We start from the raw sequence: 6,000 nt of genomic DNA, 5'->3' as shown, positions 1-6,000 counted from the left end.
AAAAGATACGTTCCCTGAACTCAACGAGCTTACAGTCTAGAGGGTGAGACAGATATGTATGTAAATGTTGTGGGGCTGGGAGGTGGATGAATGAAGGGAGCAAGTCAGGGTGGCACAGAAGGGATTGAGAGAAGAGGAAAGGAGGGCTTAGTCAAGGAAGGCCTCTCAGAGGAGATGTGACTTCAATAAGGCCTTGTAAAGGGGGAGTGTCATTGTCTGTCGGATACGAAGAGGTAGAGAGTTCCAGGCCAGAGGCAGGATGTGGACGAGATGTCGGCAGGGAGACAGATGAGATCCAGGTACAATGAGAGAGTTAGCATTAGAAGAAAGAAGTGTGCTGGCTGGGTTGTAGTAGATTACTAAGGGGACATGGAGACCAGGCCAAAGGGATGGATTTTCCACCCAAATGTGGAAAGAGCCCAGACCTGGGAGTTAGAGGACCTGAGTTCCTCACCACTTGTTTGCTGTATGACTTTGGGCAAGTCACTTAATATGTCGGTGCCTCGGTTGCCTCATCTGTAAGATTGGGATTCAATACCTGTTCTCCCTCCTACTTAGACAGGGAGTCCCATGTTGGACGGGCTGTGTTCGACCTGATTAACTTGTATAATAATAATCATAATAATAATCATAATAATAATAATAATAGTATTTGCTGAGTGCTTACTATGCGCATAGCACTGTTATAAGTGTTGGGGAGGATACAACCTGATAGGGTTGTCCCACGTGGGGCTCACAGTCTTAATCCCTATTTTACAAATGAGGTAACTGAGGCCCAGAGAAGTGAAGTGACTTTCCCAAAGACACATAACAAACAAGTAGCGGAGCCAGAATTAGAACCCACGACCTCTGACTCCCAAGCTCGGGCTCTTTCCACTGAGCCACGCTGCTTCTGCGGTATTTTCCCCAGAGCTTAGAACAGTGCTTGACACACTGCAAGTGACTCAATAAATACCCTAATTCAGAGAACCTAGGTCCTCGGAGTCCCAGATCCGTGCTCTGTCCACTGCTTCTTTGTATAATAATAATAATAATGGTATTTATTAAGCGCCTACTATGTGCAAAGCACTGTTCTAAGCGCTGGGGAGGTTACAGAGTGATCAGGTTGTCCCACGGGGGGCTCACAGACTTAATCTCCATTTTACAGATGAAGTAACGGAGGTACAGAGAAGTTAAGTGACTTGCCCAAAGTCACACAGCTGACAATTGGTGGAGCCAGGATTTGAAACTCTGACCTCTTACTCCCAAGCCCATGCTCTTTCCACTGAGCCACGCTGCTTTTGCAGTATCTACCCCAGAGCTTAGAACAGTGCTTGGCACACTGTAAGTGACTTAATAAATACCCTAATTCAGAGAACCTAGGTCCTCTGAGTCCCATATCTGTGCTCTGTCCCCTAGGTTAACACTGCTTCCCCTTGTTAGTAATACTGTGAGTAGAGAGTATTAAGCACTTTCTGTGTGCCAGGAACAGTGCTAAGATCTGGGGTAGACTGTCTTGTCTTATGCTGCTGAGTCATTTTCAACCCATATCAACGCCATGGACACATCTCTTCCAGAATGCCCCACCTCCATCTGCAATTGTTCTGGTAAGTGTAGCCATAGAGTTTTCTAGGTAAAAATACAGAAGTGGTTTACCATTGCCTCCCACCATGCAATACACTGGAGTTTTCACCCTTGATTCTCTCCAATGCAGCTGATGCCCAGAACAGGTGAGTTTTGACTTGTAGCAGATTGCCTTCCACTCACTAGCCCCTGGCCAAGCTAGGAATGGAATGAATATGTCTCTGCTTGACTCTCCCTCCTGCAGTTGAGACTGGTAGAGTACTGGGAACTCTCCAGGCGTGACCCTGACATGGGACTAGGGTAGATACGAGACAATAAATGAGGCTCATTTCCTGGCCCAGCCAGCATTCACAGTCTGAAAGATAGGAGGGACAAATTGCTCTGTAGGCCTCATAAACCACTTTTACCAATACATTTAAGGATTGCAAGGGAATATGATCTCCCTATTATGGCCCTGCTCCAGGCCAAGACGAGGAGACCCGTTTATTTCCACCCCTTCTTAATCACTAGAAGCAGTGTTGCCTAGTAGACAGAGCCCTGGCCTGGGAGTCAGAAGGACCTGGGTTCTAATCCTGTCTCTGCCACTTGTGTTCTGTGTGACCTTGAGCAAATCACTTCACTTCCCTGGGCCTCAGTTCCCTCATCTGTAAAATGAGGATTAAGAATGTGAGCCCCATATGGGATGGAGACTGTGTCCAACCTTGTATTCATTCATTCAATCGTATTTATTGAGCGCTTATTGTGTGCAGAGCACTGTACTAAGCACTTGGGAAGTACAAGTTGGTAACTTATAGAGACGGTCCCTACACGACAACGTGTTCACAGCCTAGTAGGGGGAGACAGACAATAAAACAAAACATGTAGACAGGTGTCAAAACCGTAAAAATAAATAGAATTATAGCTATGTGCATATCATTAATAAAATAGAGTAGTAAATATGCACAAGTAAAATAAATAGAGTAATAAATATGCACAAATGCATACAAGTGCTGTGGGGAGGGGAAGGAGGTAGGGCAGAGCTGGGGGGACGCTCATAATCTTAGTAGGAGACTATGTCTCATAGTCTGAATCCCCATTTTACTGTTGAGGATACAGAGGCACAGAAAATTTAAGTGATTTGCCCAAGGTCACACGGCAGGCAAGTGGCAAAACAGGCTGTGATCTTTCTACTTGCCCGTGTGGCTTCTCACGGGTAAATACGTCATGGTCCAACATTGGGAAAGTAAGTGGGACCAGGCCAATGTCCTATATTCTGGGGACTTCTTGGATGTGGGCTTTGAGACTCCTGGATCTCACCTGTCTTTTGGAGAAGGAATCTGGCCTAGTGGAAAGAGTTTCGGCCAGGGAGTCAGAGAGCCCAGGTTATAACCCCAACTGTAGCACTTGTCTGCTGTGTGACCTTGGGAAAAATCACTTAACTTCTCTGTGTCTCAGTTACCTCATCTATAAAATAGAGATTAACTCTGTGAGACCCATTTGGGACACGGACTTTGTCCAATCTAACCTGATTGTCTTGTATCTACCCCATGCTTAGTACAGTGTCTGGCACATTTTAAAACACTTAATAAATACCATTAAAGAAATTCTCATCTCTCCACCCTGTCCTCACTCCCTTCTGCATCCCTTAAACACTTGTGCCCTCATCCCTTAAGAACTTTGATACCTACCCATACCAACAACAACGCACTTAATTACATATCCTCATATGCTATTGCTCCCACTAATTCATTTAATGACTGCCTCCCATGCTAAATTGTAGACCCCTTGGGGGCAGAATCATGTCTACCAATTCTGTAGTACCTTCTCAAATGCTTAGTACTGTGCTCTACACCCAGTAAGCTCTCAATAAATACCATTGATTGATCAATATATTGGATTTCCACACTCGCCTGGACTGTAAACTTGTTGTGGACAGGAAGCAAGTCTACCAACTCTCTTGCCTTGTACTCTCCCAAGTGCTTAATACAGTGCTCTCCACAAAGTAAGCAGTAAGAAGCAGTTAGTACGGTGCTCTGCACACAGTAAGCACTCATTAAATATAATTCAGTGAATAAACACCATTGATTGGAAAGGTAAATTTTCAGTAAATTTTGGTAACAGAGGTGAAGAGAAAACCGTCTTCTCCAGATTGGCAAGAAGGTTTCTCTCACTCTTAAGAGATGCAATTTCCTGATATTTGATGAATGAGAAAGTTCAGATAATTAATTTTTTTGTATTCCCACTCATGAAAAAAATCAACTCTGACTAATTGATCACCATCATTTCCACTTGCATTGGAAAGTTGAGAAACCCACCTAGAACACAGAAAAAAGTCAAGTCTTGATTGAGGAGGTAGATCCTGAAGCAAACATTCATGACAGAAAACGTTTTATATTTACACTGTGTAATGGGATGATAAAGTTGTTGAAGAGAGCATGTGCAAAGTTTATTTACACAACATTATTCTGGTTTGGAAATGGGAGATCCAGAAATGGAGTTTGTGAATATAATCAGAACTGGTGTACAGAAAAGTTTTTCTGCAGGCTACTGGAAAGAACATGGCTCTGAGAATCAGAACACCTGGTTTCTATAGCCCTAACTCTGCCTGCTTTGTTTATGCCATAGATAATGAAAATCAAACTTCTTTGAAACTGGCAAAGCTCAAGCCAGTTGAGAGGTTAAATCAGAGGAACCCTAAGCCTCATAAGGAACACAGAGAGGGCACAGTGATTATTCCCACCCAAGTAATAATAATAATAATAATAATAATAATAATAATAATAATAATGGTATTTGTTAAGCGCTTACTATGTGCCAAGCACTGTTCTAATTGCTGGGGGAGGTACAAGGTAATCAGGTTGTCCCACATGGGGCTCACAGTCTTTATCCCCATTTTACAGATGAGGTAACTGAGGCACAGAGAAATAAAGTGACTTGCCCAAAGTCACAGGGCTGATAAGTGGTGGAGCCAGGATTACAATCCATGACCACTGACTCCCAAGCCCAGGATGTTTCCACTAAACCACGCTCCTTCTCAATGATAATAATAATAGTGATGATGGTAATTGTTAAGTGCTTACTATTTGCCAAGCATTGTTCTAGGCTTTGGGGTAGATCCAAGGTAATCAGGTTGTCTCACGTAGGGCTCACAGTCTTAATCCCCATTGTACAGATGAGGTAACTGAGGCACAGAGAAGTGAAGTGACTTGCCCAAAGTCACACAGCAGACAAGTGGTGGAGCTGGGATTAGAGCCCATGTCCCCTGACTCCCTAGCCCGTGGTCTTAACACTAAGCCACACTGCCTCTTTTACGGTATTCATTAAGCACTTACTATGTATCTAGCACCATTCTTAGGTCTGGGGTAGATACAAATTAATCACAACGAACACAGTCTCTGCCCAACATGGGGCTTACAATCTAAATTGGAGGAAGAACAGGTATTTTATCTCCATTTTACAGTTGAGGAAACAGGCATAGTTGGGTAACATGCCTTACCCGAGGTCACCCAGCAGACAACTGGCAGAGCAGGGATTAGAACCCAGATCTGTGTTCTTTCCACTAGGCCAAGCTACTGAGAAAAACTATCAGGAGAATGAACCCAATTTATCTCTGATGAACTTTGAAACTCTACAAAAGCCCTAATATTTTCCCTCTTAGGAACTGAGACTTAGAAATGACTAGATCAAGTTTTGCTTAATTGAGCTTGATCCACCCAGAGGAACCCCAATTTCATGAACTCTTCTCTTTCTTGTACCCGACAGTAAATATTAATTAGGGCTTAGGGCTTAGGATGCATTGAAACTTTCCAGGTGCCTGAGGGAGCTGTTATGTAGCTCTTCTACTTTCTGTCCCCAGTGACATAAGTTCCATCTTTCTTAATCATTCTCCCAGCATCTCATTTGTAGCCTCTCATAGTTTATTTCTCATGAGGAAGTCAATTCCTCTTTGGATTAAGTTGAAATGACAATTAATGATTATCTGTCCCTGGGTGGGAATTCTCATTTCAAGAGAACTGCTTCAACTTTGTAGTATTACTCAGAATCAAGTCCTATGTCAGAAATAAAAAACAATATCCCCTTTCCATCCTACCTATCTGATTAAGTTGGATTAAGTTGAAATGACAGTTAATGATTATCTATCCCTGGGTGGGCTTTCTCATTTCAAAGGAACTGCTTCAGCTTTGTGGCATTACTCAGAATCAAGTCTGATGTTAGAAATAAAACAAAATCCCCTTTCCATCCTGTAAAGGGACTGTCTCTGTATGTTGCCAACTTGTACTTCCCAAGCGCTTAGTACAGTGCTCTGCACACAGTAAGCACTCAATACGATTGATTGATTGATAGATAAAGGGGATTCCATCCTCTGAATTGTGGCAGCCATTTTGTTCAACAGGATTGGCCTTAAATTCAGTGGTGCAGATCTCTGTAGGATGCATCACTATGGAAACTTACACTCTG

General features: G+C 43.1%; 1 non-coding gene across 1 annotated transcript; it reads right to left on the bottom strand.

The window, feature by feature from the left end:
* Window positions 1-1,719: 1,719 nt before the first annotated feature.
* Window positions 1,720-1,857, bottom strand: LOC119923618. Its single transcript, XR_005448912.1, has one exon. It is a non-coding gene; the product is annotated as a small nucleolar RNA SNORA7 (small nucleolar RNA).
* Between the last annotated feature and the right edge of the window lie 4,143 nt (window positions 1,858-6,000).

The sequence above is a fragment of the Tachyglossus aculeatus genome, unplaced genomic scaffold (genome assembly GCF_015852505.1).
Source record: "Tachyglossus aculeatus isolate mTacAcu1 unplaced genomic scaffold, mTacAcu1.pri scaffold_206_arrow_ctg1, whole genome shotgun sequence".
Classification (NCBI taxonomy): Eukaryota; Metazoa; Chordata; class Mammalia; order Monotremata; family Tachyglossidae; genus Tachyglossus; species Tachyglossus aculeatus.
The sequence above is the reverse complement of the archived record's forward strand: the minus strand, read 5'-3'. Positions and strand labels throughout refer to the sequence as shown.